Source organism: Panulirus ornatus, chromosome 11 (assembly GCF_036320965.1).
Source record: "Panulirus ornatus isolate Po-2019 chromosome 11, ASM3632096v1, whole genome shotgun sequence".
Taxonomy (NCBI): domain Eukaryota; kingdom Metazoa; phylum Arthropoda; class Malacostraca; order Decapoda; family Palinuridae; genus Panulirus; species Panulirus ornatus.
This window is the reverse complement of record NC_092234.1, coordinates 22,582,227-22,594,924: the sequence shown is the minus strand read 5'-3', so window position 1 is coordinate 22,594,924 and position 12,698 is coordinate 22,582,227. Positions and strand designations below refer to the sequence as shown.

The following is a 12,698-nucleotide window of genomic DNA, read 5'->3' as shown; positions in this document are numbered from 1 at the left end:
GGAATGGAGGTGTATGGGCGTTATCTGCAGGGAAGAAGTGCGTGTTACTGAGAGACGTACAAGAACAAGCGGCGGGAGGTCAAGACAAGGGTACAGGGGCTGGATAAGAGGGCAAATGAGACTTGAGGTGAATGAGCAACAACAAACATTAGTAGAAAATTATTTAGAAGTATATATATATATATATATATATATATATATATATATATATATATATATATATATATATATATATATATATATATATATATACTATTCGCCACCTCCCACATCAGCGAGTTAGTGTCAAGTACAGGCAGGTTCAGGGGTCCGTGTGGTCCTGGTGGGTACACTGGAACCACCAGGCAGGTTCAAGGGTCCTTGTGGACCCGGTGGGTACACTGGGACCACCAGGCAGGTTCAGGGGTCCTTGTGGACCCGGTGGGTACACTGGGACCACCAGGCAGGTTCAGGGGTCCGTGTGGCCCTGGAGGGTACACTGGGACCACAATGCATACCATCGTAAAGCAACTGTCTGAAACACCATCAAGCGATGGTGGTATAGTGGTGAGCATAGCTGCCTTCCAAGCAGTTGACCCGGGTTCGATTCCCGGCCATCGCAACAATATCTTACTTGTTATATGAACGTTTGTGTTATGTAGGTATTGTGAATAGGGAAGTTTTATTACTAAGTTTGGAATATGATTCGAATTTTAAACACCAGACCTCTGACATGTAATCTCTTTTTCAGTCTGTCCTCATTCATCCCTTCCATATGTCCAAACCATTTGAACACTCCACTTCTGTAAACTATTCCCGGCACATTTATCCTCTGCCGTACTTTTTGATCTAAACTCCACGCTTCCCGTGCACATAACACCGTCGGAACTACTGTGCCATCAAACATGCTCATCTTTGCCTCTCTCTACACTCTCCTCACTCCACACAAGGCCCCTCTCACCCAGCTTATGGCTCACGTCAACCCCACTGTTCCATTCGCTGTCATATCCACTCCCAGGTATACAAAACGTCCCACTTTCGTCGGGATGCCTCCGTTCAAATTCACGCCCCATTAAACTGTCTCTTACCAATGCTGAGCCTATTAACCTTGATGTGAGTTACCTTTACTCTTGTAATCCTCAGTGATCAGCATAGAAGAACAGTGGAAGTTACTACGGAAAGTTCCAGTGGGAGTGAGTGTCAGCATATTTCAAACCTCTACTCTGCCGCTGGCAGGGAGCCAGCGTCGGGTAGTGAGTGGGAGAGGTAGTGATCGGCCGGCTTTGACTGGAGACATACACTGGTCTTCCCGCTAACTTGTGTTCTCAACCCTTTGTTGTCAGTCTTAGAAATAGATATATCTTTATAACGTAGGCTCTGATTGTAAGCCTAAGAAGACTCGCAGGACTGATACTCTCAAGATTCTCCTTTCATACACTCTTCTACACTCAAAACTCAGTAATTTCTCAGTCGAATCTGCCACCAGCAGACAACAGCTGACTTACTTCCCACGATCCGTCACCCACAATAAACTGCATATTCGCTCCTCTTACCAAGACCCATGCACCTACCTCCCTCACCACCCCTTCCATAAACAGATTAAACAGCCATGGTAAGATCGCACACCCCTACCGTAGACCTACCTTAACATGAAACCATTTCTTTATCTACGAGCACACACGCCATTACCTCTCGATAAAAATTCTTTATTGCGTCTGGTAGCTTTCTTACCACACCACACATTCGTGATACGTTCCACACAGTACCTCTGTCAACCCTATCGTACGTTTTTTCTGAAGCCATATATGTCATATGCAAAGCCTCATATTTCTCTAAGTATTTTCCCTCACATTTCTAAAAGGAAACACCTGATCCACACATCCTCAACCACTCCTGAAGCCACATTGTTCCTCTCCAATCTGATGCTTTGTGCATGCCACCACCCTCTCAATCATCAAACTTCCATGCAACTTACCAGGTACACTCAACAAGCGTACACCTCTACAGTTTGAACACTCATTTTTGTCGTCCTTGCCTTTATACAGTGGCACTATACCTGCATTCCACCAATCCTCAGATACCTCACCATGATCCATGCATATATCAGTAATCCTAACTAACCAGTCTACATCACAGTTACCCACTTTCTTCAGAAATGCATCACTAGAGCCGCCTTGCCACACTTCATCATATGCATGGCTTTCACCGCCGTGTCTCTAAGGGAAAATTCATTATCTTCGCCTATGAAGATATAAGTCTCACCTCCTTACTGATAACAACACCGAATCCACTTGGCATTTGAGAGTTTCAGATCAGAATGGTATCAAATCTTTATAAGAGAAGTTCTTTTATGTTGGCTGAGACGGCACAGGCGGCTGAATGCCCTAATCAAGGCCATCTCATGAACGCTAAGTGCTCGTATACATTTTTTTTTCATACTATTCGCCATTTCCCGCGTTAGCGAGGTAGCGTTAAGAACTGAGGACTAAGCCTTTGAGGGAAATCCACATTTGGCCCCCTTCTCTGTTCCTTCTTCTGGAAAATTAAAACCGAGAGGTGAGAATTTCCAGCCCCCAGCTCCCTCCCCTTTTAGTCGCCTTCTGCGACACGCAGGGAATACGTGGGAAGTATATTTTCTCCCCTATCCCCAGGGATAATATATATATATATATATATATATATATATATATATATATATATATATATATATATATATATATATATATATATATATATATATTCCTATGAGTCCACAGAGAAATGAAACGCGGTAAGCGCCCAAATGCACTTTCGTGAAATAATCATATCATCAGGGGAGATACAATAAAGAAATATAACAATCAGTTGATATACAACGAAAAGACGTAGCTAGGACGCCATTTGGTGAACAAGTGATTGTCCCAGTGCTTTGAAGAATGTATGTGAGAAATACTTAGAAAAGCAAATGGATTTGTATGTAGCATTTATGGATCTGGAAAAGGCATATGATAGAGTTGATAGAGATGCTCTGTGGAAGGTATTAAGAATATATGGTGTGGGAGGCAAGTTGTTAGAAGCAGTGAAAAGTTTTTATCGAGGATGTAAGGCATGTGTACGTGTAGGAAGAGAGGAAAGTGATTGGTTCTCAGTGAATGTAGGTTTGCGGCAGGGGTGTGTGATGTCTCCATGGTTGTTTAATTTGTTTATGGATGGGGTTGTTAGGGAGGTGAATGCAAGAGTTTTGGAAAGAGGGGCAAGTATGAAGTCTGTTGTGGATGAGAGAGCTTGGGAAGTGAGTCAGTTGTTATTCGCTGATGATACAGCGCTGGTGGCTGATTCATGTGAGAAACTGCAGAAGCTGGTGACTGAGTTTGGTAAAGTGTGTGAAAGAAGAAAGTTAAGAGTAAATGTGAATAAGAGCAAGGTTATTAGGTACAGTAGGGTTAAGGGTCAAGTCAATTGGGAGGTAAGTTTGAATGGAGAAAAACTGAGGAAGTAAAGTGTTTTAGATATCTGGGAGTGGATCTGGCAGCGGATGGAACCATGGAAGCGGAAGTGGATCATAGGGTGGGGGAGGGGGCGAAAATTCTGGGAGCCTTGAAGAATGAGTGGAAGTCGAGAACATTATCTCGGAAAGCAAAAATGGGTATGTTTGAAGGAATAGTGGTTCCAACAATGTTGTATGGTTGCGAGGCGTGGGCTATGGATAGAGTTGTGCGCAGGAGGATGGATGTGCTGGAAATGAGATGTTTGAGGACAATGTGTGGTGTGAGGTGGTTTGATCGAGTAAGTAACGTAAGGGTAAGAGAGATGTGTGGAAATAAAAAGAGCGTGGTTGAGAGAGCAGAAGAGGGTGTTTTGAAATGGTTTGGGCACATGGAGAGAATGAGTGAGGAAAGATTGACCAAGAGGATATATGTGTCGGAGGTGGAAGGAACGAGAAGTGGGAGACCAAATTGGAGGTGGAAAGATGGAGTGAAAAAGATTTTGTGTGATCGGGGCCTGAACATGCAGGAGGTAAGAGGAGGGCAAGGAATAGAGTGAACTGAATTGATGTGGTATACCAGGGTTGACGTGCTGTCAGTGGATTGAATCAGGGCATGTGAAGCGTCTGGGGTAAACCATGGAAAGCTGTGTAGGTATGTATATTTGCGTGTGTGGACGTATGTATATACATGTGTATGGGGGTGGGTTGGCCATTTCTTTCGTCTGTTTCCTTGCGCTACCTCGCAAACGCGGGAGACACCGACAAAGCAAAAAAAAAAAAAAAAAAAGATATATATATATATATATATATATATATATATATATATATATATATATATATATATATATTTCTTTTTCTTTTCATTGCACTTTGTCGCTGTTTTCCGCGTTAGCGCGGTAGCGCATGGAAACAGACGAAAGAATGGCCCAACGCACCTACATACACATGTATATACATAAACACCCACACACGCACATATACATACCTATACATTTCAATATATACATACATATGCATACACAGAAATAGATATAAACACTTTTTTCTTTCTTTCATACTATTCGCCATTTCCCGCATTAGCGAGGTAGCGTTGAGAACAGAGGACTGGGCCCTTGAGGGAATATCCTCACCTGGGCCCCTTCTCTGTTCCCTCTTTTGGAAAAAAAAAAAAAAAAAAAAAAAAAAAAAGTGAGAGGGGAGGATTTCCAGCCCCCCGCTCCCACACATGCACATATTCATACTTGCTGCCTTCATCAACACCGGTCGCCACCCCGCGACACATGAAAAACAGCAGCCCAACCCCCGCGCGCGCGAGGAAGCGCTAGGAAAAGACAAACAAAGGCCACATACATACACCCAATCCTAAGCCTATAGGGAAACATGATTAACAGCTGGATTGACTGTGTACCGGTTGCCGCGACCAGGATTCCAACCAATGTGGACTATAAGAAAGAGTACAACACAAGTCCAACAGTGATCACATGCGTCAAGTATTTCTCAGCAAGTTGTAGTTGCAATCTTCGTCTCACACACTGACATGTGCACTATACAAGTAATCGTGTACTTAACATGAGTCATTAGAGGACATTACTTATACTTTATGCCCTTTCATTGATCTCGTTTCCTCAGTGATCATGTGTCTTGAGAACATTAATCACTAAATATAGTCCTGTAGTTATTATGTGGCATGATCACAAATCACTTCGATCACAGCTACCATGTGTTACTACGTTAAACCGTCAGTGATCTCAGACACAAGTTTGGTATTAACTTAAAGTAACGCAGAAAATAAATCCTTGGTCCTCATTCCCCAGCCATTATCATTGGCCACCCAAATAAAGGCACCCACTGGGAGAGCCTCCTTGAAGTGTGTCAGAAGAAAATTGCTGACATTGTTGGTGCAGGTAATATATGGTTACGATACGAAGGCTTTAGTCATACTGCCATGCTGGTACACCTGGCCACTCTCTCTCTCGCCAAGTGTGAGGGACAGGTGTATCAAACGGGGTTACGCTGTGAGGGATGCTTGCCATGCACTGGATGGTTTCCTGGTCCCTCACTGACCTCGGACGGAGAGTGTGTTGCTGAAGCCTCTCTCCCTCTGTCCACTCGCCCGTCGTGATCATACGTCATGTGTAGGTGCTACAGATGTCCCACGTCGAAGCTTCAGGTTTAGACTGGGTCACACAGTTGGCATAGTGATTCCAACATCGATATTTGCAACGTGAAGTACAACAACAGTTCTATTATGAGGACATGGTACAGTATGAACTTTGTTCAAGTCTCATATATAAGGTAAAGCCTAGGCTGTAAGGATCCATTATCACCTAATTCGAAATGATCCAATCCTCAGTCTGAACGATTCAATGGTGCGTCCCTTCCTCAAACGCTGTGTTCAGGTTTGGTCACCATTACTTGGAAAAATACATCGACATAATAGAAGGAGTACAATAGCGAGCCCCCATGATGATTCCCGTACTGAGAAACAAGTCCTTTGAGAGCCGACTAAACGCTTTGCATTTACTTAACTTACAAAGGAGGTTAACAGGTGATTCAGTAAAGGCAATCAGAATTACAAAAGGCTTCGACAATCTCGATCGAGATCAGTGTAACTTCAACCGTAGCAATCGTCTCTAACTTGCGAGTAAGCAATTTTAATTACATTGAGGTAAGGTCATTTTTCTTGTACAGGATTGTTAATCTTAAGATAAGTCAGTAGAGTAATACTTTCTTGGGCAGCTGCAGTTTACAACCTACTGACACGGAGCACGCAAAATGGTTACTGGGCATTACTTAAACACCCTTTAGTCAAGAGGGTAATACTTCCCTGGGCGGCTGTTGTCAACAACCTATCTAAACGGGGAATACAGATGTTTCCAGGGCATCACTTCAACACCCCTAATTCAAGAGCGTTGGTGTTTACAACTTACTGACACGGAGGGTTTAAGGTGGTTCCCGGGCCTCACTTCAACACTCCTAAGTCAGGAGGGTAGTACTTCCCTGGGCGGCTGCTGTTTGCAACCTACTGACACGGAGGGTGTAAGGTGGTTGAAGGCATCACTTCAACACTCCTAAGTCAGTAAGGTGGTACTTCCCTGGACGGCTGGTGTCTACAGCCTACTAACATGGAGGGTGTAAGATGGCTCCAGGCAACATTTTCATCATTCCTAATCGGGATTGAAATACTTCTCTGGTCAGGTGCTGTATGGTCATTATGGACACTTCTGTTCCATATTTAGCAGACATGAACCACAGCCACTCCACCCGTTAATCTCAGACACAATCTGGTTGACGTACATCACGTCCTCGTAACAATCATATGTCAATAGAGGAAGAAAGCCTTGTTGTCTTGGTGCTGCGGTAGTCTACACATGAGCCTGCGTGTGACGATGATTTTGAGTGATTTTAAGACGTGTTGTTTATCGCCACTTTGATCTACAGGAGCAGCCAGGGATGTACTGGACAGTAAGACTGACAACATGAAAAGTCTTCTTTGGTAACATTATAAGATGCACTTCACAGCGACTGTTCACAATGGAAGCCAACCTTCTCACTGTCTCTCTCGTTAGCCACTTGAGGACAGGCATCACAAACTTTTTTTTGTGCTTATTCCTGTCCTTATATGCCTCCCTCGCATACACCATTCCACGCATTCCTCCTCTATTTCTCTCCCTCCAGCATTCCTCCACCCTATATGCCCATGTCACATGTGGCCTTCCACTCACACCAACTCCTTTAGTTGTACTGTCATAACTCTCCTTGTAAACTCCCAGTCTTGCATTCTTTCTACATGCCCAAACCACCTCAAAGTATTACTTTTCACCCATTCTGTCATTCCACAAATCGCTCTCTTTGCATTCCCTGCCATACCACATCTCTCCTACAATCTTTATTCCTTTCTTCATTCCATCTAGCCACACCACTTGCTCTTCTCATGTAGCTCATTTCCACAGCCTGGATTCTTGACCTCTGTGACTCATTCCACGTCTATGTTTCGGCTGCTTGGGTCAGGGTTGGGAGGACTATGCTTCCCATAATCCTCTCTTCACTTCCATACTTACACTTTTTCCTTTGATTATCTTATCAAGGGACCCAATGACGCTTCTACCCTGTACTGCTCTCTCCCTTATCTCTCCTTCCACATCACCACACTTACCCAAGACAGCTCCAGGTATATGTTACTCAGGACCAATTTTCTGTGAGAGTCCTGCTGGTGCCCAAAGCAACGCTCAACGCTACTTCTAAGTAGCAAAGGAATGTAGACAGCTTCATAACGAGAAGTTGTTTGACGAGGCTGTATTACCAGTGATACAGACTGAATTGAATGTGACTTTTCACTCGCTGGGTGACCTCTTGCAGCCGGGGCTGAGTGACACCAGCGTTATGTTTGTGGAATGTAACCCACATCCAGTGTGCCCACTCCGGCCGAGCCTTCCATCTAGCTAAGCATCAAAATATCTCGTAAGATTCTTTGTCCCGTAATGGGGAGGTAATGCCCCATCCTGCTGGAGGGTTAGATCATTGTAATCACTAAACTGATGCAACAACTGTGGTATCATACGAAGAGTTAGCATATCCCTGATGGTTATTGACATTAACAATGTCATTGAAAACGTTTGGTCCACTGACTCCCAGTGTGTGGTATCCCAGATTAAAAGTTGCACATGATTTGGTTGTTTCTAAAATGATAGTTGGATTCTAAGTAGCATAATGAGTATATTTGTGTCCACCTACAGACCAATTTTGCTTGAGATTTACCATCATGAATCTACTGTTACTCCAGCTTTTATGTTCCTGCTAGTCAGTGATTCTTGTTACTTGCACACTGCGTGTTACTTCACCGTTATGTAAGAACCTGTTACTCCACTTGAACCTTCGTTACTCCAGTTATCACTCCTCTGCTTGACTAGATTTCACTCCAATCACACCTGTTACCTCGTTACTCCTCCCTTGCCTCTCTCACTCCACTGTTACATTGTTGCTGGACAATTACCATTATAATCACTAATGCATTTTACCCTCTTTACTCTGCCAGTACTATTGTGCCGTAATATCACAAGACTCTACCATCATTACTTCATCATCATCATTCATGTCGCTTCACATCACAGTGCCGAACTATCATCATCATTCCATCACTAATACTATTGTCACTTCACTCTCATCATCACTACTCCATTGTTCATTCTACTCCACTTTTGCTTCACTTCCTTCACCGCAAGTGCGTCATTAGTTCTACTCTATCGCGGGTCGTGTTCGAACCCTGAGAGAGGCGTCTGGCCACCTCAGCAACAATGAGATGAACAGACACAGGCACCACCAGCGTCCCAGTGCTCTTCCCGTGTCCCAGCCTCACCCTGGGGAGGGAAGGAGTAACCTGGACCGGAACTTATCCCGGCCATGATAATGTGTCGATGGAACGACAAATCTGTCTTCCCATCGAGATATATATATATATATATATATATATATATATATATATATATATATATATATATATATATATATATGTATATATATATATATATATATATATATATATATATATATATATATATATATATATATATATATATATATATATATATTTTTTTTTTTCTTTTTTTTTTTCATACTATTCGCTATTTCCCGCGATAGCGAGGTAGCGTTAAGAACAGAGGACTGGGCCTTTGAGGGAATATCCTCACCTGGACCTCTTCTCTGTTCCTTCTTTTGGAAAATTAAAAAAAAAAAAATGGTTTTTATATATATATATATATATATATATATATATATTTTTTTTTTTTTTTTTTTTTTTTTTTTTTATACTTTGTCGCTGTCTCCCGCGTTTGCGAGGTAGCGCAAGGAAACAGACGAAAGAAATGGCCCAACCCCCCCCCCCCCATACACATGTACATACACACGTCCACACACGCAAATATACACACCTACACAGCCTTCCATGGTTTACCCCAGACGCTTCACATGCCTTGATTCAATCCACTGACAGCACGTCAACCCCTGTACACCACATCGACTCCAATTCACTCTATTCCTTGCCCTCCTTTCACCCTCCTGCATGTTCAGGCCCCGATCACACAAAATCTTTTTCACTCCATCTTTCCACCTCCAATTTGGTCTCCCTCTTCTCCTCGTTCCCTCCACCTCCGACACATATATCCTCTTGGTCAATCTTTCCTCACTCATTCTCTCCATGTGCCCAAACCACTTCAAAACACCATCTTCTGCTCTCTCAACCACGCTCTTTTTATTTCCACACATCTCTCTTACCCTCACGTTACTTACTCGATCAAACCACCTCACACCACACATTGTCCTCAAACATCTCATTTCCAGCACATCCATCCTCCTGCGCACATCTCTATCCATAGCCCACGCCTCGCAACCATACAACATTGTTGGAACCACTATTCCCTCAAACATACCCATTTTTGCTTTCCGAGATAATGTTCTCGACTTCCACACATTTTTCAAGGCTCCCAAAATTTTCGCCCCCTCCCCCACCCTATGATCCACTTCCGCTTCCATGGTTCCATCCGCTGACAGATCCACTCCCAGATATCTAAAACACTTCACTTCCTCCAGTTTTTCTCCATTCAAACTCACCTCCCAATTGACTTGACCCTCACCCCTACTGTACCTAATAACCTTGCTCTTATTCACATTTACTCTCAACTTTCTTCTTCCACACACTTTACCAAACTCAGTCACCAGCTTCTGCAGTTTCTCACATGAATCAGCCACCAGCGCTGTATCATCAGCGAACAACAACTGACTCACTTCCCAAGCTCTCTCATCCCCAACAGACTTCATACTTGCCCCTCTTTCCAGGACTCTTGCATTTACCTCCCTTACAACCCCATCCATAAACAAATTAAACAACCATGGAGACATCACACACCCCTGCCGCAAACCTACATTCACTGAGAACCAATCACTTTCCTCTCTTCCTACACGTACACATGCCTTACATCCTCGATAAAAACTTTTCACTGCTTCTAACAACTTGCCTCCCACACCATATATTCTTAATACCTTCCACAGAGCATCTCTATCAACTCTATCATATGCCTTCTCCAGATCCATAAATGCTACATACAAATCCATTTGCTTTTCTAAGTATTTCTCACATACATTCTTCAAAGCAAACACCTGATCCACACATCCTCTACCACTTCTGAAACCGCACTGCTCTTCCCCAATCTGATGCTCTGTATATGCCTTCACCCTCTCAATCAATACCCTCCCATATAATTTACCAGGAATACTCAACAAACTTATACCTCTGTAATTTGAGCACTCACTCTTATCCCCTTTGCCTTTGTACAATGGCACTATGCACGCATTCCGCCAATCCTCAGGCACCTCACCATGAGTCATACATACATTAAATAACCTTACCAACCAGTCAACAATACAGTCACCCCCTTTTTTAATAAATTCCACTGCAATACCATCCAAACCTGCTGCCTTGCCGGCTTTCATCTTCCGCAAAGCTTTTACTACCTCTTCTCTGTTAACCAAATCATTTTCCCTAACCCTCTCACTTTGCACACCACCTCGACCAAAACACCCTATATCTGCCACTCTGTCATCAGACACATTCAACAAACCTTCAAAATACTCATTCCATCTCCTTCTCACATCACCGCTACTTGTTATCACCTCCCCATTTACGCCCTTCACTGAAGTTCCCATTTGCTCCCTTGTCTTACGCACCCTATTTACCTCCTTCCAGAACATCTTTTTATTCTCCCTAAAATTTACTGATAGTCTCTCACCCCAACTCTCATTTGCCCTTTTTTTCACCTCTTGCACCTTTCTCTTGACCTCCTGTCTCTTTCTTTTATACTTCTCCCACTCAATTGCATTTTTTCCCTGCAAAAATCGTCCAAATGCCTCTCTCTTCTCTTTCACTAATACTCTTACTTCTTCATCCCACCATTCACTACCCTTTCTAAACAGCCCCCCTCCCACTCTTCTCATGCCACAAGCATCCTTTGCGCAATCCATCACTGATTCCCTAAATACATCCCATTCCTCCCCCACTCCCCTTACTTCCATTGTTCTCACCTTTTTCCATTCTGTACACAGTCTCTCCTGGTACTTCCCCAGACGAAGCTAGGACGCCATATGGTAAACAAATGGCGTCCTAGATTCGTCTCTTCGATGTATATCAATTAACTTGTATTTCTCTCTTGTGTCACCCCTGATGATGTGATTATTACACGAAAGTGCACTTGGGAGCTTATCGTGCTTCATTTTCTATTTTGCTTTGTCGCTGTCTCCCGTATTAGCGAGGTAGAGCAATGAAACAGGCAAAAGAATGGCCCAACCCACACACATACACATGTATATGCATACACGTCCACACACGCAAATATACATACCTATACATCTCAACGTATACATATATATACACACACAGACATATACATATATACACATGTACATAATTCATACTGTCTGCCTTTATTTATTCCCATCGCCACCCCGCCACACATGAAATGACAACCTCCTTCCCCCGCATGTGCGCGAGGTAGCACTAAGAAAAGACAACAGAGGCCACATTCGTTCACACAGAGTCTCTAGCTGTCATGTATAATGCATCGAAACCACAGCTCCCTTTCCACATCCAGGCCCAACAGAACTTTTTATTTTTTACCCCAGATGCTTCACATACCCTGGTTCAATCCATTGACAGCACATCGACCCCGGTATACCATACAGTTACAATTCACTCTATTCCTTGTACGCCTTAAACCCTCCTGCATGTCCAGGCCCCGATCGCTCAAAATCTTTTTCGTTCCATCCTTCCACCTCCAATTTGGTCTCCCACTTCTCCTCGTTCTCTCCACCTCTGACACATATTTCCTCTTTGTCAATCTTTCCTCGCTCATTCTCTCCATGTGACCAAACCATTCCAATACACCCTCTTCTGCTCTCAACGACACTCTTTTTATTACCACATATCTCTCTTACCCTTTCATTACTTACTCGATCAAACCACCTCACACCACATATTGTCCTAAACATTTCATTTCCAACACATCCACCCTCCTCCGCACAATCTTATCTGTAGCCCACGCCTCGCAACCATATGACATCGTTAGAATCACTAATCCTTCAAACATACCCATTTTTGCTTTCCGAGACAATGTTCTCACCTTCCACACATTTTTCAACGCTCCCAGAACTTTCGCCCCCTCCCACACCCTGTGACTCACTTCCGCCTCCATGGTTCCATTCGCTG

The 12,698-nt window shown here is 43.4% G+C and overlaps 1 non-coding gene across 1 annotated transcript; it reads left to right on the top strand.

The window, feature by feature from the left end:
• The first annotated feature begins 529 nt into the window (after window positions 1-529).
• Window positions 530-601, top strand: TRNAG-UCC (transfer RNA glycine (anticodon UCC)). The gene has a single exon. It is a non-coding gene; the product is annotated as a tRNA-Gly (tRNA).
• The last annotated feature ends 12,097 nt before the right edge of the window (window positions 602-12,698 follow it).